General features: G+C 41.9%; 1 protein-coding gene across 39 annotated transcripts in view; it reads left to right on the top strand.

The window, feature by feature from the left end:
• Window positions 1-21,651, top strand: part of CELF2 (CUGBP Elav-like family member 2) — a 789,997-nt gene that overhangs the window by 515,571 nt on the left and 252,775 nt on the right. The gene's annotated exons all lie outside the window — the stretch shown is intronic.

Genomic DNA, 21,651 nt, shown 5'->3' with positions numbered 1-21,651 from the left:
TAGCTTGTGTGCTCATTTAGTAGTTAAAATGGAAGTTCACATTCTTTCCTCTTATCTGAGCCTCCAGGGGTGGAGGTGAGAGAGAAAATAGAATTTAAAATGCCCTGGGTTTGTTTTTAAAGTCAAAGACTTGATCATAAAGAGTTTGCGCATACAGTGGGACTGGCTGAGCTCTCTAAACTTTCCAGCTTCGTTTTTCACTGCATGCTGCTGTTTAATGGTTTCATGCCGCCTCAACTAGGCTGTCCTCCAGCGCTGCGCAGACATCACCGCGCAGCAGAGTCACTGCAGGGCTTGCTGAAAACGCAAATGCCAGCCCGCTCCAGACTTTGTAATTCAGTGGGGCTGAGAATTTGCCTTTTTAACGAGTTCCCAGGTGATTCTGCTGCTGCTGGTCGGAAAATCAGGCATTGCAAACCACCGCTGCATGCCATTGGCGAGCTCCGAGAGCACTGGGCCCTGAGTTGCGCACAGAGTATGCACTCAGTAAATACTTGTTGGTTCGCTGCGTCTAATGACACCAAAATGAAATATAAAGGGAAAAGGTATATTAAGGTTCTCATTAGGCGCACTGCCTGATTCTCATTAAGACTGTCCTGATTTCTTTTATGTCCTGGGCATGTGGGCTCAGTGCTAATTTTCATGGCTTCTGTGTCCCTAATGTACTATCGTTTCGTTGAGTTCAGAGTTCTCCTCATTTACCCTTTCCTTTCTTGACTCATTTTAGACAGAACGCTAATAATAGCCAACAGAACCCTCAGGACTAATACGTGAATGGGAATTCTTATGTCTCCCAAAGAGTTTTTCTAAGTCCCTTATCATTAATCTCATTTCACTCTCTTAACATAAAGCTGAAGCCCTTGGCTTGTTGCTTCATTTTCGGAAATTTTAAATTTGATTGAAATTGCCTCCACTAAGCTAACATCTGATTGAATCACTAGGGAGAAGAGAAAGACAGAGAGACATGATACAAAACAAGTTGGGCTTGTAGAGGAAGCATTCTTTGGAATTATTATATTGCCAAATTCATCATTTACTTCCCTCCCGTTTTTCTGAGCGTGAGCACTTGTGTATTTCTTCAGCAGAAAATTTGGGGTGGGGGTTGTTTTGCACATCCTTTAAACTCTTCCTATTTAAGCATCAACAAATTTTAGAGGAAAGCAATGTTTTCCCTTATTAAAATAGAAAAAGAGTCTGTAAGTTTGAATTTCACCTAACTCATTAGCCCTTACAACGGAGCCTTCTATGCAAAGATATGAAAGACCTTTAAATATGTTTCGCACTGAGTTTCTGAGTATAATTTTCACTCTTTGCTCTCAGCAACACATGAATTGTTTTTAGATTGGTGTTTTCCAAAGTAGGTTCCGGGGAACACTAGGAGGATGTTAAATGGATGAGAAGGATTCTGTGGCAAAAATGAAGGAAGCTTACAAACACAGGTTTAAGCAAAGTTAAACAGGTGTCTTTAATTCAGGAAAATCTTTCCTATAGCTCTTCGGCATTATGGCTATAGAAGGGAGGGGCGCTTCTGGATTCTCTGTGGCCCTGGAAACTTTTGGGAGCACATCCTGTGATAGCTGTGCGGAACAGACTTTGAGAAGTCCTGTGTGAAAATCCTCGTGTGGAGCATCAGCATTGATTCCTGCGGAAGCCACAGAGCTCCTGGATATACAAAGCTGCTCTTTTTCTGTGCAGTCAGATACAATAGACACCATTTTGCTTCCTTTTCGAAGCAGAAAAAAATTCTTTTTAGAAAATTGAATGTACTAAAGAGATCCTATTTGTCGGTCATGCTGTCACTCCTTAAGGCCTCAGCACCTGTCCCAAATGCTGATTTCTGGTTAAATTTTTCTGGATTATAGAAATTTTCATCTTATGTTGTTTGTATTTAGACAAAATTTTGCTGCCTAATTCCTCTAGCATTCTGTGGCTAAGTGTACTTCTAGGGTGAAATACTGCACAAAGGTCATGGGCGGGTTGGTTGGTTTTTCCTCCCAGATGTCAACTTTCAAAACTGTGGAAAATTCAAGTTAATGTTAATTTGAAACTCCATCATGAAGCCATATATCCCAATGTGAGAATTGTTGCTGGCCAGTTTGTACTCGTGCAAGTTCATTGTTTTCCCATCCCTCTACCCCCAACACCCCCAAGGCTGTATTCCCATTGTCAGTATAGTCACATGTTGCTTAACGATGGGGATACATTCTGAGAAATGTGTCATTAGGCGGTTCTGTGGTTGTGCGAACATCATAGACTATACTTACACGAGCCTAGATGGGATAACCTTCTACACACCTACGCGACATGGTACTAATCTTATGGGGCTACTTTCGTATATGTAGTCCGTCGTTGGCTGAAACGCCATGATGTGGCACATGACTGGACTCTGTGTCTCATGTTGCTTTTCTCAGTCAGTAGAAGATGCTGAGGAAGTATAGTTTGAGCTGTGAAGCCTATTAATCTCTGACACCATCAAAGGAAAGAGTGGAGTTTTATAACTGCAGATTAACACTACTGACAATAGAAAAGTGGACTTTTTTTTTTTTCCTTTGCGTTTGGGCTAGTGCTGCTTTTTAAAAAATTGTCCATGAGCAGAGTATGCATTTTTAGCTGTTTTAATAGTGCATATGTAAAAGCTGTGAGAGACGAAACCAGACATGCGCTTTATAAGGAGACTGCTGGCTTTCTGAACGTAGGGCATTCTCAGTTCCTTTGTGCAGTTGAACTTCTCGTTTCAGAGTGGTTATTTGTGACAGTGAATGTTTCAATGCCACTAATCCTTGTTTTCTAGGTTACCCCCACTTCCACCCCCCACGCGAGGAATATTGGCATCTGTAAAGAGTTGGATCACTCCCATTTGACAGCAGTACTATGCTTGTTAAGATCCACTGAGCTGTGAAAACACATCCATAAAACACCAGCGGTAGAATTTAAGAACACAGTCTTCTTCCTCTCTCTTCTTGAGGGGCAATCCAAACTTTTTAACGTGATATATTACAGAGCCCTGTCATTTTCTGTTTCAGCCAATCTGGTTCTTATTCACTGACTGTAATTACGCGCGTAGGTGTCTGAATTAGTTGGTTAAAAACTCCAAAACGCACACACACATCAATGTGTTGCGTGTAAATGTTCTGAGTACAGAATACCTAATTTAAGTGAATGGCAGGGAGTACAACATCATTGAAATTGTCAGGAAAACAGAAATTAGGTATTTTTCAGCCTGTTCGTTGTCTCTGCGTGCTGCCTTCATGTATTAGAAGCCAGAGGAGCTGCAAAATATGTACAGAATTGAGTGGGATCTTGGGTGTAACCTATTACTATGAAGAATTGGCAAGAAGGAAACCGGTTCTTGTTTTCTGCATGTTCTTATGTAACCTTGAACAGACTGTTCTGTTGAAGTCTTTACTTTTCCCTTGCCGAGAAGAAAAACAAACAAACTTCAGCTTTGTTTGTGATTGCTGCACTTATCTGTGGGACTTTTTAAATTTTTTTGGAGCTGCCTCTCTGCGGATGCTCTTTTCCCCCACAGCTGCCCAAGTTTTATCTTGCAGATGCGAGCTTGGACCAAGAGTCCCAGCAACTTGACTTTTACCGATGTTTTAATTATTTGGAAGATTACAGTGTATTGAAGTGTGCTGGATTCCATCATCGCTTCCCTACTGCATTCTGATGTCAACAGGATTATGGTCATCTGGACGCCCTGCTTGTATCGAATCATTTTATGGCAAAAATAGATGAGGAGAGGTTAAGGACGGTCTGTGAAAACACTGCAAGCCTGGGCCTCTGATTGTCCCTTCTCTGAGTCACTCAATAAACTGCCTTTATTTGGTGCTTTTTGTTCCTTTTCCTTTTTGCTTCCAACTTGATATTTTTTGGTCTCCCTTGTCCTTTGTTTTAGTTCTGGTCTCCTCATTCTTTTCCCAAACGATAAAACTTGCTTTAGCATTTCATTTCTTATCCCTCTTTTCACGCACCCCTTGCTTCTCGTACATATTTAGAGAATGTTGAATGCAGAGGTCTTTAGGGATCCTGTTGCTTGTGATGTCTTGCCTGCCCCTTTCAGGTGGTTGGTTGGTTCTTTTCTCTTTGGGTTGTGTATGCACTCTGGGTATTAGGGGAGGAAAATGCTAAATGTGACAACCCTTACAGAAGGTCCCTTCACAGTTTGGAGGAGAATAGAATATCATAAACAGAACTTTGGGAGAACGTGACCAATACGGAGGGCTGATGATGTCCTCTTGGATCTCTGCTCCCCTGTGCTCCCTCAGAGGTGAAACAAACATTGGCTGGTCCCACATGCCACCTGTGGGTCAGGAGCCCAGAGGGCCCACAGAGGCTGGCGGTACCTCGGTGGCTTCATCAGGATCTGCCGCTCAGCCAGGCTGCTGCAGCTCTCCTGCTCCCTCTGGTCGCTCCCTCCAGGTTCCCTGACAAACTGGCCTCCTGCTAAGGGCAGGGAACCGAATGGCAATGGGAGAAGTTAATGAGCCACAGAGAATGTGGCTCTCTGAGAACAGAACATTGTCTATGTCCCGAACTCTTAGCCCCTGCTGTTTTCAGAGCGAAATCCAGTGTCATGGGTTTTAAAACATCCTGCTCGTGTTGATGTCTTTTGAATCGTAAAGGAAAGCACAACATTTAAAAGTCATTACAGTGCATCGTTTGGGCATCTTGTCGGGCTTGGGTTTCAGATCATTCTGGGACATGCATGAGGTGCTTGACACTACAAACACGTGGAAACTGTGGCAAGTTGGTGATGTTTGTATTATCAGAACATGGCCTTTCTTGAACCGGGGGTGTTGGGCCTGATTTGGGTGTTGGGCCTGATTTGGTTCTGCTGAACTGGATCAGCTACTGTGAAGGGATAGGGGCACTTCCCACTGACCCGTGGCTTTGTGCAGACGTTTCATGTACGTTCTGTTCCACTGTTTGTTTTTCTTTCGTGTTGGGTTGAGCACTTTGTTCTGTAGAGCCTATATCTGATGAGTCCTCACCTCTCTGTTCCAGCATCGCCGCTCTGTCCCCTGAACTGTTGTGCCCAGCTCCGATCCCTTCTACCCAGCATGGCCAGATCAGTCTTCTTAGGGCTGTCCCATGGGGCCATGCCTCTTCTCAGAATACCAGGGGGCCTTCACCTCCCTGGCACCCAGAGCTTTACAAACTTCTGTGTCTCCCTTATCCGTCACCCCTCTCCACCCAGCAGACCAGCGAACGTGCCTCTCCCTTGCCTGCCTCCCTGCCCATGTCCTTACTCCCTCAGCGTGAAGCTCCAGTTTGTGAGGGAAGGAGAGGCAAACAAAATCCCACACCCTGACAGAACCTCGCCTCTTTCCCAGGACTATGTCTCCTCTCAGCAGCCGGATCTTGAAGCATGAAAGTTGAATGAGTACATTGTGTGATCCGGGGACATTCTTAAAGGCAGGAGGCTCGGGGTCTGGGAGAGGTAAGAGTCTGAGCTTCATCTCCGTAGTCTTTGGTTTCTAATTTTTCTTGAAAAGGTTATCCTTTTGGAGCCTTCTTGAAAGAGAACTTGTATTGGGTTGAGTAGAGGCTGTACAGTGATGTGGATGCTCTCTTGAAAACATCCTTTCTAGTGCATTTCACGTGAAATGCTTACTTACATATTGAATATTGAAAACAACTGAAACACATACAGTTCTCTTTCAATTTTCCACTTATTTATGGAAAATATTTCAATCCAGCAGGGTCAATAGCCTAGCCTGTATTCGTTGGGTTGGCTTCTCCCACTCAGCTGGCTTAGATAAAGTATAATAATAACCTAACTAAGCAGTACATGCTAATGAAACTCAACCCAGTGCCTCCCCAATTAGAGAGTGCATTGATTTATTCATTCAATGTGTATTGAACACCTACTAAGTGACAGGCAGCACACTGTGTGCTAAGGTTTCAGAACAGATATGGTATATGGTGACTGCTTTCATGGAGCTTACACTTGAGAGGAAGACAAATATTGATCAAATAGTCACACAAATATATAATTACAAGCTAGTTTAAGATGTATAAGCAAGGGATTTGGTTTCATTGGGAGTGGAGCTGATCAAGGCTTCACTGGGGATGAAATATTGAACTTTCATAGGAAGGATCTTCATGTTGCCTAGTATTTAGGATTGCCATACAACTTCGTGACCCCAGTCACTTCCTAGATGTTTAGGATTCCTGTTGTTGTGTGTTTTGGGTGTATGTTTGTGTATTTATTGTTGTTGTTAATACTTTTGGCTTTGCTAAATTGGGTCAGTAGACCAGTTACGGGAACTCTCAGAAGACGTAACCAGTAGTGACAGTTACCTTTTTTCAAAGACATTGGAAAATTTAGTTTTTAGTTATTATTACCCAGCCTTGCATGATCACACGCCTAACGTCGACATTTCTTTACTCTATTACCAAACTCGCTGTTGTTTGCCCTTAGAAACCGCCAGATGGGGAAGAGCTGAGGTGCATTTCCTTGGGTGGTGATCATTGTTGCAAAGGCCTTGGGCGCTGTCCTGTGGCTTTATCAAGTGGACTTTTACCCTGTCAGAACCAAGCAGTGCCATGTTTAAAAAGGAAAAATGAACTGCAGATAGATAAAGTGTGATTCGCTTTATATAATCTCATAGTTTTGTTGTTAGTTGGCACTTCTCTGGATCCTTATAAATTTCACTGACAATTTCAGTGTAGGATTAGGATCCTTTACAAAGAAAGCTCTTTCACAACCAGTATCTTTGTTTGATCCAAGCAACAACTCTGTGAAATAGACGATCCTGTTATTACAGTGGGATTTACCGTAGGAAACTCTAGCCCAGGAAGATGAAGTAAGTGCTACAGCTAGGAAGTCATGTCTTCTCATTTCAAAATCTAGTAATTTTCTCACTGTAACACACAGCCACTCCATACCAACTCTTCAGAGCTTTTTGCTGTCCCTTAGAGTGACATTCCACGTTATCTTATTTAACTCCCTTCCTGACTAGAGCCTGAGTTATTTTTTAAAAATGCTTTCTTCTTCAATATAATCTTGTAGTCTTGGGGTTTTTTGTTTCAAAGATTTTTATTTTGTGGAAAACCAAGGTCATAGCACAGTAAGTTGTATTCTCACAGGCGGAAGGAGTCCTTCAGAAGACTCCAGTTCATCTCTGCCTTTAAATTATCAACCATAAACACTGTAATTATGTGACACATTCTCTGGACGTTTATTACTATTATTATTACAGTCACTTTCCCAACAAAATGTCACCCAAGAGCCTTCTTTTGTTCTTTGGATCAACTGTTAATTAGTTTTTCCTCTGTAGACCATCTCTTCAGTTAAGTGGATGGATGCTCTGGTCTTGTTCAGGATTTTTCTAGTGCTTGAATCCTTTCCTTAAAATTGCCGGTGGTCCTTTCTTTCACCTGAGAGGCATCGAAGGAAATAAGATGCATTCAAATACACCCAAAATCAAGTTCAACTATGTGAGGTGGCTGGATGAGGAGGACATATCTCATGTTATCTTTTTCTTTTGAATTTTTTTCGTTTGCATCAACAGATTTCTGTCATTTTTGTTCTAAGAAACACGTATTTAAAAAAGACTGAACTGATCTGGGACTGGCCCGGTGGTATAGCAGTTAAGTTCGTGTACTGCACTTCAACAGCCCAGGGTTTGCCAGTTCGGATCCTGGGCACGGGCCTGTGCACCACTCATCAAGCCGTGCTGTGGCAGGTGTCCCGCATAATAAAGTAGAGGAAGATGGGCACGGGTGTTAGCTCAGAGCCAAACTTCCTCAGCAAAAAGAGGAGGATTGGTGGTGGATGTTAGCTCATGGCTAATCTTCCTCAAAAAAGTAAAAAAGACTGAACCAATTTATTTGAGCATTCGTATACATCCTCTGATTTCTCTATTAGCTCATCTTGAATCTACTTTTGCAGTTTTTGTTAATGATAGTGTTATAAATAATGGAACTACATTTGGATAATTTGGAAAACAACAACAAAAATCCCATTTTGATACTGCCCAAACATAGCCACAATTAATTTTGATGTATAAAGGCTAATATCTTTAGAAAGCAACGAATTCTTGAACTCACCTCCTCAAGTTATGAGGAGTAATGAGATAATGGACGTAAAACAATTAGCACAGAGCCTGGCATGTAGATGGAGTGCACTAAAGTCTCTTTATGATGATTCTTACCAAGCTGGTGCATATTTATATAGTGGTGGTCTCGGGGTACACAGCCATGCCTTTCATTCCATTCTGCCTTTCCTTCACCAATGCTTTGATCTTTGATCTTTCCTTTTCTTATTTTATGAGCCCATGGTTACTGCAGTGTCATTAGGAAGAGCTGGTTGATATTGAGGGCCTTGGTTCTTAGGCTGGGAGGGACATGCATAAGGTGCTAAGAGTTTATTTTGACAAGGAATGACATTAAAAAATCTACAGTCAGGTTTCATCATAATTTTTAAAAGAAATAGACAATCTCAGTGTGTATTAATAGGACTGTCTTTTAACTTAAATACTTTCAATTTATGAAAAATCCACTCTGTTGTCCTTGCTGATCTCATTTCACAATGAACTGGAGGAAACTCTGTGCACTGGCACTGCTTAGGTGAACCATGAAGGTCAAATGAATGTCAGGACAGGAAAGTTAAGATACTGTTAAGGGAAGACTATAAACTCTCTTTTCTAGTATATTCTATGAGGTATAAATCCATGAGCTAGCTGTTGCAGATGGTGAAAATTGATTGAATTGCAGATATTACCACAATGATCATAACCTATATTCCATGTATTTACATAGCATTTGTACAAATTTCCAGTTGCCCAGAATAACTTAAAAGAATGTTAATGGGAAAGGTGTTAACTCATGTTTCATTTTTCTTTTCTCCCTATGTACTTTACTAGCACAGAGTGAATATAGCTGAAAGACAAACATACGTTTACACAAAACAAATAGGTAGACTATACATTCAGAGAACACCTTTAAATAAAAGTCCAAGTTAGTATCTGTTGTTACTCTCTTTACTACTGCAATTTCATCATCATCAGAGCACTTGATAAACAGGACAAATTCCTGTTTCTACCAAGTTTCTGCATTGGAATGACTGAAAGAAAGAACAATAAAGGGAATTATTTGGCTGACAAAATATAATCATTTCATACAGAATAGTTGTAACAGAGATACAGATACGGCAAGCTCACGTAAATGCATTTTCTCCTTTCAGAATTCTGCTTGTCATCCATGTGCCCTCATACTTCATATGCTCCTGAGTGGGTGAGTGGGATGGATGTACTGGTCTTAGATGGTTTTTAAGATCTGTTCTAAGCCTCATATTCTGTGGAATGGGTTCCGAAGAGAAAAAACAAAAGGTTTTGCCAAACATGACTAGTTTTGATCCCACTTGCTCACCCGGACTCTTGATAGTATTTAGGAAGCATGGTGGATTCAGTAAACCCAGGCGGATGCCAGCTGCCATCTTGAAAGCTCTCATCTGCGGATTTTTGCTTCCTTCCCCCCTCCCCATCTGGACCATCCCCTATCTAGCCATTTCTAAAGGTTCCTTTTCAGTCCCAACTGCTGTATTATTTAAATCCCATCTACAGTGCGCACTGCAAGCAATGCTCAAATCTGCTTTTGTATTTGAAAACAAAGCTTTAAAAGCAGCCAGGGGAGACACACAGAAGAGTGGTGATTTTGTGACAATGGCCTAAATCCAAGAAGTGCATTTAGAAAGAGTTTTTGTTTGTTTTAAATTGGTTTCAGCATGTTTGTCCATTGAAAATGGAGAATACTGAGCTCCTGTTTAATCTAAAAATCTCTGTAGGAAAGCGGAGATTTTTGTTGTAAGTAGGAGTCTGTGTGCACTGTGGTACCTTATATTCCACAATCCTATAAAACTGTTTAAAATGTACTTTATAATCATACAAATAATTCGTTATGTGCATAGAATGTGCCCTTTCACGCTCTATATTGTTTTACGGTATCCTATAAGTGGGGCTGTGTCATTCCTGTAGGATATGGATGGTTAGAATTAATGGTTAGATCTTCTCCCTTTTCTAAAATGCGTAGCTAGGAGGAGGTGGCTGATAGCATGCTCTGTGGTTTGTAATGGATCAGGTAGTAATGGTTTATTACACTTGTATAAACTCCTCAGTGCTGTGGCAGTCACTGTACAAGGTGAAGAGAAGTGTAAGATGCGATTATAAGCATCAATTCCATAAAATGCACTCATAATGCAAAAAGAGAGAGAGAGGGAGAAAAGTAGACAGGGAGAAAGGGAGTGAGAGATAGGGAGAGAGGGGATGCAGTTAGTGGGATCTTTGAGGAACCCTTCTGCAGGAAGGGAAGGCATTTGAATTGTGTGGGAAGGAGGTCAAGGGTTATAACTGTTACCAGTTAGAATGAAATGTTTGCCAAGAGTGCTGATTTATTTCTTCATAGAAGCATCACAAAACATCTGAGAGGAGTCGGCGTTGGAGGATTCGTTTTCATTAAAATCGTACCCTGCTTATCTCGGAAGAGGTGAAGACACTCAGAACCATTGGTTAGAAGTGCATCGTTTTGATCGAGTGGGGCATTCCAATCAAAGAAAAACAAATTAGAAGTCTGAAAGGGCGCAGACATTAGAAATGATTCTGTAAACTTAGACCAACCCCCCCCAAAACCCAGATGTCATAGGACCAGGGGAATTTTATATACAGCGAAGAGTGAGGCTCATAGAGGAAAATCAGGATCCCGAGGCCAGGCTCCTAACCACACACTCCTGGAGGGGGCCTTCCCCCGACCTCAGGAGGAGCCGGCCATCTGAGCCAGCTGAGTGAGGTATCCAGTCACCTGCTCTCAACTGAATCCTGAGCGGTGGGCCTGGGGGCAGCTGGGCTAGGACAATTGGCCAGCAGCCGCACCAGTAGGCTCTGGAACCATCTGTGTAACAGATAAACAGTCTGCCCTGATGAAAAATCGATCTCAAGAGGCAGCAGATACAGCCCCTGAAAGAAGGAGATGTGCCAGACCCGACTTTTAGGGAGATGCCACTGGAGCTGACGAGCCCCGGATGTGAGCGCAGCATCTGGGCCTCTGAGAGGCTGCGGGAGAGGGCCACCACCCAGGAACGGAGAGCGCTGAGCTCCCCAACCCACTGCCCTAATTCTAGCACTCTGTGAGTGGAATCCCTCGCCAGAGGCAATGGTACTTTCTATGAACGCCTTGAAATACAGCCAGGTAATTACCTGGAGGAAATTTTCATTTTGCTAAATGTTAATCTATAGAGAGAACAAGGGAAAAAGGAAAAACAAGTTAATGGCACGATAAACAGCGACTCACCATGGAGCTCTTACAGAGCAGCCCCAGACAGGGCTTTGTGGGGGAGGAGTTCATTTGAATAAGTGTTAATCCAGGAATGCCTGGCCGTTATGGATACAAACACTAATTATATGTGCAAAGCCAGTGAAATATTATTCCCTTTTTTTTTCTTTCCCTGATGAAGTCCTTGAAGCTGCTTTTAAGTGTGAGTACCTAACTCGGGATGCTGGTCGTTGGGAGACAGTTACCTGGGGAATACAGGAGCCACAAAAGGTTTCAGCTTAATATCCTGCTCTTCCCCAAATCCCAGCATCGTTCCTCGAACCCAGTTATCAGAAAGAGGCATTTTAAGATACTACATCCAGCAAGATTCTGACGCTGGCCAGCAGTCCATCACGAAGAATCATTCTATAGCAACACTAATTCTCCTTTTCACTGTTACCAACATATATTAAATTAAATGGAATTTATCCTTTTTTCTGGGGGGGGAGGGTGGGTCTAGGTCTTAGATTACCTGGAAATAAAAAGAAGGCCGCACAAAATGAAAATGCTTGATTCCCACCCAAATGGAGATACGGTATCTGAGGGGGAAAAAATCAAAATGAAATGTTAAAACTCCCTCTATTGGAACCCCTGGAGAATTCAGCCTGCCCTGGTTAGCTTTTGGTATTTAAATGCAAGGCAGAAGAGGATAAATAAAACAAGAGGCCACGTTAGCCTAAACTCGGCCATATAATGACATTTTAAGTACTATCTGTAAGTTGTCCTGTAGGTGGGAGGTATTCAACTGCCGCTGCTATCCTGTCCAGCTCTTTGATGAAAAGTTTTAAAGGACTCATTGCAATGAGTTACACTGTATTTGCTTCCCACTTTGCCTCTGCTGGCTTCGGAGCTCTGTTTTAATGTTGTATTAAAGGAGAGAGCGTTATTTTTCAACCACCCATATGAGCCAGTTGGGTGAGGCTAACTATATGTCGCATGTGAGAAAAGGAAGCTACAAACAGGTGAAATGACTCCTTCAGGGCTGGATACCACTAAATAGCGCTGCCCCCTAGACCACAGGTGTTCTGACCCTCATTCATGGCTTTTTCTGGTCTGACACCTGGCTTCACCCCATGATGATGCTGTTTTAATGAGTCAGCTGAAATAAGATATATTCTGATCCTGAATCCCTGACTTTTTTGTTTGATTCAAACCTCATGTCTATTTTAAGATGGCGATCCGGTGCTTGAGTTTGTTTCCAGCGGGCTTACTAATTTGGCCTGCCTCATAGGAATATGGGGAGGCTTGAGCCATTTTGCTAAAGGGGAAAGCAAATGATGAAGAGCTCTTACTAAGCGGAGGCCGGGGGGGAAGCAGGCCCTCTCCGCTCATGGAGGAAAGCGGTGTGCTCACGTAGCGAGTCCTTCTCAAGGCCGAGTCTGTTTGAAGGAGAACTCAGGTGGAATGGTGAACACAGAGCCCATGTGACCGCTTTCATTTCTCTGCATCAAGGATTTCAAACCTTGAAAAGAGGACCAGGAGTCCAAAGAAAAGTGTTGTGCAATTGCAATAAGCAGGTAGCTGCATGCTCCAAGATAACAGCTGTCAGGCAGGGGAGGGAAGATGCGTGAATTGTATCAGCCAGAGGGATGCTGGCCCCGGGCACTGTAAGAGTATCACAGTGGTACTTCACTTAAGGAAACTTAACTCTTTAAGGCCTCCCAAACCCATTTTGTTGAATATGTGGAATCTCTCAAATGTGCAATGTTTCCGTCTTCTGACAATGTACCTAAATGAGGGCGTAGCACCTTAGCATTGAGATTATTTGAGTTAATCTGATTAAGTACAAGTTTCAACCTTCAGGTGTCACAGCTTGGCACAGCATGGATACTAAAAAACAGTTGGCTTGGCCATAGTTCTTTTTCTTGGCTTCTTGTCCCTTACAAGCTTATCTGAAAGGCTCGTCTTTGAAATTAGAAGGTTGTGCTCAAAATGGAAGAGGAGGAAAAGAGAGATCGGTCAAGTTCAGGAGTGGAGGCTATTGAGTGACTGAACGAGAGAACGGTACTTGAAGAGTCAAGTTCCACTTTGTCTCATCAAGTCTCTGAACAGCCCTGTGATCTCGGAGGTGCCGCCTACGATGACAGGGAGTACGCTTTGTAATTGAATTCACCCCATAGGTACCACATGAACCTCACTCACAACTCCTCCAGGATAGGGCAGCTTTCCCACCACAGGAAGTGGGGGCTTCCCAATCCAAAAGGCGTTTTGCACCTCCTGAGGAATGAGGTGCCCTATGCTGGATTTGATCATTACAATCAAATAATTACAGGAAAAATATAATTTACGAGTATTTTATATGATGGGGTTTCTTAATGTTACACTGTTCTCTGCATTTCACAGCCTCAGATCTGCCGCCTTAACTCTCTCCTTTGCCACTCTCAGAGTTCAAGTGCCATCCTTTCTTGTACTTTGAGATAGACTATTCAGGAAGATGCTCCATGTAGAGGAGGGGGCTGCCTTTTGCATACCCATTACTACCCATTTAATATCTGCGAAGTGATTTGAAATTGTTAAATGAGAAATGCTGGTTTGAGATGGTCAAACAATTACCAGCACACTGGTGATTCATCTGTAAAATCGAGGCACAGAAATGTAAATGTCTGCATTTGAACTGTAGGATTTTATTTATCAATTTTTATTTGAAAGCACCACTTTGTGCCAGGCACTGTGCATAGCATTTCTATTTCCAAGTAATTTGAGATCACATTTTAAGTTAATGCATCATAGATATAAAGATTATTTCTTGATGTGAAATAAAATGTTCTTAGAATGTATTTGTTTTAAATTTGAATGTTCAGATTCTTTCGAAGTCTTACATAAGTGTGGCAGATGTCGTTAAATGAAGGATACTGCCTTTGTTTTTTCGCTTGTCAAAATAGAGAAAACATTATTGTATCAAAATGTTTAGGCTTAAGAATTCAGTTTTGTATGGATCAGTGGTTTTCATCTTTGGCTACACATTAGACTCATCTGGCTAATTCTTTAAAAACGCTGCTTCCTGGGTGCCGCTCCAACCACATACGTCAGGCTCTCAGAAAGGTGGGGCCTGAACATCTTAGTTTTCTTGAGGGGGATTTCTGCCTTTTGCATTGTATATAAGTAATCCAGTGGAGCTCCTGAAGAGCAGTGTCCCTCTAATGGACTTGTACTCCGTTGAATTACAGGAAACTCTTTATTCCTGAGTCTGTTCAACAAATATTGTGAGGGTCAACTGTGTATCAGACGCTGTTCCAGCACCTGCTGAGGGAAGACGTGACGCCCTCCTTCTGGAGTTTGTATTTCTTGTTTTTGGCAAAAGATTATTTACTGAGTCTTCTCAAAGTATGGACGTACCACTAACAGCATCATCTCATTCCCTTGGTTTAACCTCGTTCTCGGGTCTAGGCTGGGTTGTCAGAGTCACTTCATAGTGCTTGACACTCGCCTGACTTGTGGATTTTGTCTCTCCTCAACCGCATCCAGTATTTGGATTAATTCGCTGTTTTCAGCAAGTCACTCTGTGCTGTGTGCCCTTCATCGTGCACTGTGGTCATTTAACCAAGGGATCATTTTTATTTGCCTGTCACAAAGAAACAGATAGTCCATTGCTTTTATTGTTCTGGAACCCTAAGCTTCAAAGTTAAAATCAAACAATATTTCTTGTTTTTTAAAAAAACAAATGCTTAACACGGTGGCAGAAGTAATAGATAAGCAAGTAATATCAATTAAAGGAGACTGATTCAGTTTATAGGTAAACCCATCATTCAAGAATGAAAGACCTTAAATTATTCCAGTATTTTAAATTGTTCTGCTTCAAACTGAGTAGTTCCCACAGTCCCTTCTACATCCGGATACCAATATTTTCTCTCTTCCCCACCCCCAAGAAGTATCTACAATCTTGATATATAGAGCATGAACACCAGAGATAAAATGCACATCCAATTAGGCAGAGACTCTTAAGTGACCTAAATAGTAGTTCATTCATGAGATAATGTGACCAGCAGTCACAGAGATGAAAATCTGTTGCTCGAGCTGGCTAAACCTGGCATAGTGCAAACTCTCCAGTGGTCAGAGAGTCATCTAAAATTAGACCAGGCAGAAAAATACTGCAAAAGCTTTGCAAGCCTGGCCTCAATTCCAGGAATATTTCTTTCTCAAGATGCGCATATAATTCGTCACCTGGACTGTCCCTGGTAATCCTTTAAAGCTCATCTCTATTAGCGTGAAGTGCCTTGGTATCAAACGAATGGAGCAATTAAGCAATTTCTATATTTTAAGGTTGGTTTTCTGTTCATATCTTGCAAATTGCACCTTCTGTTAAAGAGGGTTTTCTCTTTGGAGACAGTCAATATGTGCTGGGATTTTTGCGTAGCCATAAGAGTGACGACCATTGCCATCACCAGAGCATCTGTACCGGTCCTAGAGGCTAATACTCTGTATTGTGTATGCAAGTGTTTGTTTTTTAATCATGATGATTCTGTTTGCAAAAACGTGAAATTATCTTTTTGTGTCTTTCCCATTTCCTCCGGTAAATCTGGCAATAAATTTCTATATTGCTGAAGGGAAATTCCTTACCACTGAAACTTTTTGGAAAGAAATGGATAGAAATAAATCCAATACACAAGTTAGTTTACTGCCTAGTGAACGATCTAATGTGGTGGGTAGACGTTTCCACCTCATTTGAATCACAAGAGGCTCCAGGAGTTGTTTTTGATGTATCCACGTCAAAATGGGGAAAGGGCAGGGAGGAGGGTTTCTCTTCCCACTAGTAAGGAAAACCTTAATGGAAATCTAAAATTGTAAGTTCAGGCTTTAGTCATTCAACAAATATTTATGGAGCATCAGTGAACAAGACAGACAAATCCCCCTGCCCATTGAGAGCATACAATGCAGTGGGGAGACTAGAAAATAGACGCTAAATGTAACAACTAATTTACATTAGCATGTCGTAAGTTCCATGGGAGTGGGGGCTGTAGCAGAGTAGGGAGAATTGGGATTGCCAGATCTGGTGTGGGGAAGGATTGCAGTTTTAAAACAGATGTCAGGATGGGCTTCATCAAGGAGGAGATGCTGAAACAAAACGAGGAAGGAGATAAGGGCGGTAGCCCGGTGGTCATGTGGCCTAAGCAATCCAGGCAGAAGGCACATCCAACAGAAATGCCTGGAGTGTGCCTGGCAGGTTGGAAGAAGAGCCAGAGGCTAGTGTGTCTCGAGCCGTGGGAGTGAGGAGGCCTGGGAGGAGGAGGAGGAGATCAGGTCACAGAGGTGAAGGGGGTCCAGACCACGTAGGGCCTAGTGGGCCTCCTAAGGACTTTGGCTTTGCTCCAGGTGACGTGGAAAGCCTTTGGAAGTGTTTGAGCAGAGGAATGCCTCGCCCGGCTTCACTGTGTGTCTTGGCACCCCTCAGATGTTTGGTACCTACCTTTTTTTCCCTTACCTTTCATAACTTTTCTGGAACCCCACACTCCTTCCATCATTTTTATCTCTCTGAAAATTCTAACAATGGCTGACATTGGCTGTGTTGGGTATGCTGCTAGTCATTGGATGTGGATTAATCCCTGTGACCCTAGCAACAAGTTTAAGCAGTTGATATTATCATCTCCATTTTTTAGGTAAGGAAACTGAGACTCAGCATAAATGACTTACCCAAGGACCTTGGGCCACACAAGTGGCAGAGTCAATATTCAAGGCCCGACAGTTTTCTCCAGACTCCTGGCTCCTAATCACAGTGGTAAAATTACACTCATGCCCTCCCCACCCCAGGTCATCCCCAGACCCCCTACTGACAACCCACTTACTCGTCAGCCCCCTCACCTTGCCACTCCCCAGACCTGTTTGGCTGATCTAAGGCCAACCTGGGGTGCACGTGGGCTGTACCATATGGATCTTGGTGTGTCTGCCAAGGTGTTAGGAGGGGCAGCTGTTGCTTGTGTCAGAGTCGTCTGTGTGACTTTGTCAAATTGTCATCTCCCAACAATAACGATTTCCTATGTGCTAGAAAGTAGGGGTGAAGGGAAACACAGAGACCTGTGTATGTGCAGTCAACAAAGAGCCCCAGCTGATGCTGGTGCTGATGTTGCTGGGTTATAAACAGAACAATCAGGGTGACACACTCTGCTCGGGTCTGCAGTGACTGTCATGTGGCGTGGCAGATCCTCTTGCCTACAGGTAGAAATCATAATGAGGGAGTTGAATTTGTGACTTTCTCTTCACTCTCAATTCCCTCCTGCATCCAGTTATTAGTCACTTAATGTCACTCTCACCTTTTTACGGCTATTAATGATGTCGTCTCATGAATTCGCTTTTGCGTTGTGAAAGGAGGACCTCAGTGTCTAATAGGAATGTATGAGGTGAACTAAGTCCTAAGGAGGAAGCCATTATAACGTCTATTCAAGAATACATAAATGTGTACGTGTTTGACAGATTTAGAAACACTGGGCTTACTTTAAGTCCTTACATTTTATGGAAGCGAGCATTATGATAGCCAGTGGAAATATATTTTTGAGGTTCTGGTAAAAGGCGAATCCCTCATCGGGGAACTTTCTTTTTGAATTTTCTAAGGAAAACTTCCCCACAGATGTGTAATATCTATAGCACATTGCTGCTATTAATTTATCAGAGCTGACTTTCTGTTTTCCAAGGAAAATGAAAATGCGGCTCAGTGCCTGTGTGGCATATAGTCCACTTCTAAATAAGAGCCTACTCACAAGGTAAGGAGAATACAAGCTTTACAGAAAAATTAAAAACAAAATCAACGAAATCTAAATACTGACTGAAATTGAATCATAGCCTTTTAGATGACACCACCTGGTACATGTTGTTTCCCAGGCAAGATGCTCCATGTTCTGGATCCTTGTGAAAGAAATGGGACACGCTTCCCTGGCATATGTTGAGGGGAGAGTCAGATCGGGGGTGAGATGGAATCTCTTTTTTCCTGTTTATTGGTTCTGTGACCTTTGGCAAGTTATTGAACCTTCTCAATCCCAGTTTCCCATCTGTAGAATGAGAATAGTGACATTCACTTGGCACAATTTGGAGAACTTCAAAACAAAACAAATCAATGTAAATCACCTGTCCCCAGGAGGTGGTTTATAAATGTTTCTTTCCTTCACTGTGGTCAAGGGCCATGCGGTTGGGGTGGGGTGAGGGGAAGAGTGAAAATATGTAATAGTCTTCAAGGGAAAAATTATGAAGCAATATGGGCAATTACAGTTACTTCGCAAACTATGGAGATAAAAGAAGAACTGAGTTTGGATCCATTTCCCTACACTCCCTACAATGTGCTATGCTTGACTCTGGGTGCCGAGAATAAACTGGAGATCAAAATCATAGGTCTGCCCTCATAATCTTTACAGTTTTGTGAGAGAGCAGACGCTCATTAAATACTCATACTAGTCAGACTAATAAATATCATTTTGGAACTGTGCTTAGTGTTATGAAAGAGGAAAATGATGCTATGTACGCATATAACAGCGAAGCTTGACATAGTTAGGGAGATCCAGAAAACCTTCGCTGGAAAAAATAGCAACAATACTGGTATCTTACATGTGAGTAGGTGCCTTTAATCCTCAATGTACCATCAGGGTCCATTGGATCCCATTTTGGTCTTGGAATTTCTTTTTTGAGCAGTCTTCACTGTTTTTACAGATTACTATTCCATAAATTTTATCTTTCTTAAAGGTCTTCCAAGAACAAACAGAATTTACCTATTTCTTTTAAAGCAGAAAACAACTCATTCTCTCTTAACGTTACCATACGGTTCCATTGGACTCTTGGAAATATAAACTACATTGTAGGATAATAGTAATCTCTCCTATATCTTGAAACATTTTGCTGTTTCATCATCTGAGGATGTGCTCATCCTTACTCATCAGTTATTCCCAACCATACTAAAAAAAGAGTAAAATAGTGAAAATAGTAAGAAAAGCAAAGAAGGATAGGATCATCTATAAAGATGATACAACAGTGAAATAAATGTTCACTGTTATCCTTGAATTTTCTTATTGTGTTACCTACAGTTTTGCATCATCTTTCGAGCAGATATAAAAAGTCTAGAGACACCATTTTTGTACCTCTTTTTTAATAATCGTTAGTCGAACATAGTTGAGCATTCGTAATTTTACCTTTTCTCCAATGATAGAGCAAAGAGAAGAAAATGGACAGAGGAAGGCATCTCGTGATTATTGCGTGATTCAGAAGGCAAATGCAAAAAGACAGGTGGAAGCACTCTAGACTCTACTGGTGATAGGGAAATTGTATAAGTGAAATCTCAGACTGATTCTTCAGGTAAAGATATCCTATGTGAATTTTCCCAACTCAGGAGACAATTAGTCAAGAACACATTTCAAAGAACAAAAAGCAAATATGGTATTCTTATCCAGCTAGTCATTCAGTAGGAAGTACTTCATCATAGGTTTTACAGCAGAAAGTTGGCTGGGGCTGGCCCTGTGGCATAGCGGTTAACTTTGCACGATCTGCTTCAGCAGCCTCTGGGTTTGCAGGTTCAGAACCCTGGTCATGGACCTACCTCTGCTGTGGCAGTGTCCCACATACAAAACGGGAAGATTGGCACAGATATTAGCTCCGGGACATCTTCCTCAAGCAAGAAAAAGGGGAGGATTGGCAGCAGATGTTAGCTCAGAGCCAGTCTTCCTCACACACACAATAAATAAATAAACTAAAAAATTGCATCATCCTGTTTTGCTAAAAGGATATGTAACAATATTCTTTCATCTTTTAGGATGTTCATGCACCAAAAATGTATTTCATATGGCTCATAAATGGACAAATGGTGTATACACAAAGGTGATTGGAAAAAATAGATGATATAGAAATGGAAAATAAAATCATTGGATTGTCGTTCTTGTTGGTGTGACTAAATCGAGAAATGAGTGTTCTACAATTAAGCCAAGATGACCGTTCTCTTATCAGTAAAATTATGAGCCATCAAAGTGTTCAAAAGTACTGTGTTTTGATGATGCAACTGCAAGAAAAACCAGAAGTAATGACAAGCTAGAACTTACTAGAGATGTATTTGAAACCTGGAATCAGCATTTGCAGAATGGGTGTGTTCCAGGTTCATTCAAGACAGTTAATGAGCAGTCAGTCACATTCAAAGGATGTTGCCCATTTGGGTTATCTTTACCTCCAAAGCCAGGAAAATATGGAATACAAATTTGGGTTTGCTGTTCAAGTTCTTATTAACATTTCTAATAAATTCTCTCTTTATTCTTCTGTAAATTATTCATTAAATTCATTCCCACAAAAGTTTAAAAAAATTAAAAGAGTCCATTGAACACAGATGGTAAGTGGTGATGACCGTTTTTCTTGAAATACAGAGGGTTCAGCAGGCACAATGTGAGGGAAGAGAAATTCAGGTAGAAGGAACCGAAGGTGCTGAAGCCCTGAGTTGGAGAGAGAATGCTTTATTTTAGGAATAATGTAAAGGAAAACTCATGTGGCTGGAGTGCAAAGAAGGCAGTAGAGCAGACTGTGAAATGAGGCCACAGGAGGGAGTGAGGGCACATGGCGCATGCTTTGTAGGTCTGTGGAGGACTTTTGCCTTGATCCTAAGAGCAAAGGATGCCAAGAAAGGGTTTTAAGCAGAGGACAGGTCTTGACACACTTGCATTTCAAAGACAGATTGCTGCCTTTGAGGTGACTTTTGTTATGACCAAGATGAGATATCAAGTAGGCAGTCGGGTATGTGGGACTGGACCTCATAAGAGATTTGTGGGCTAGAAATTTAAAGTTGTTATTCATCTACATTTAGTTTGGTTGAAGATCTTTAGTTATTAAAATATTGGACAAGAGTGAAGTCAGCCAGGGGAGAGGATAAAGCGAGAGAAGATACAGGACCCAGCCTCTGGGACCAGATCTGAAGTCCGTGCATATGTCACCCCTCTGAAGTCCTGAGTAAATGAGGTCATGTTGGTAAAATATTTTGACGTCTATAGAAGGAAAACCATAAATGAACAGAAGTCATAACCAGCATCATCATAATGATAAGTCCACCCTGCAATGAAATAAAAATGGTGAGTTGATGGTGACAGCTATGGGCTTAGAGATGGCCCCCACACTCTATTTTATGATTTCACAATAGGATCAAGCTGACCAAGTGTGTGGATAGCTGGATTCCACATTTCCAAGAAAAACAGAAGAAAGAATGGATGGAGGCAAGGTGGAGCAGTACTGTTCTTTCGTCAGTTTTTCTTCAGGATCAAAGTTTCTGTTTAATATGTGCTTTCAGCCTGTAGAAGGCACTAATTTGAAAGAGTTGGGCATTTTTCTTTTCTAGAGTTTTGTTCCTTCTCTGTATCTCTAGTGGTACCTTACAGAATCTCTTTTAAGTGCCTG

This window comes from Equus przewalskii, chromosome 30 (assembly GCF_037783145.1).
Source record: "Equus przewalskii isolate Varuska chromosome 30, EquPr2, whole genome shotgun sequence".
Lineage (NCBI taxonomy): Eukaryota > Metazoa > Chordata > Mammalia > Perissodactyla > Equidae > Equus > Equus przewalskii.
Note: the sequence above shows the minus strand (reverse complement) of the source record. Positions and strands in the feature narration are given on the sequence as shown.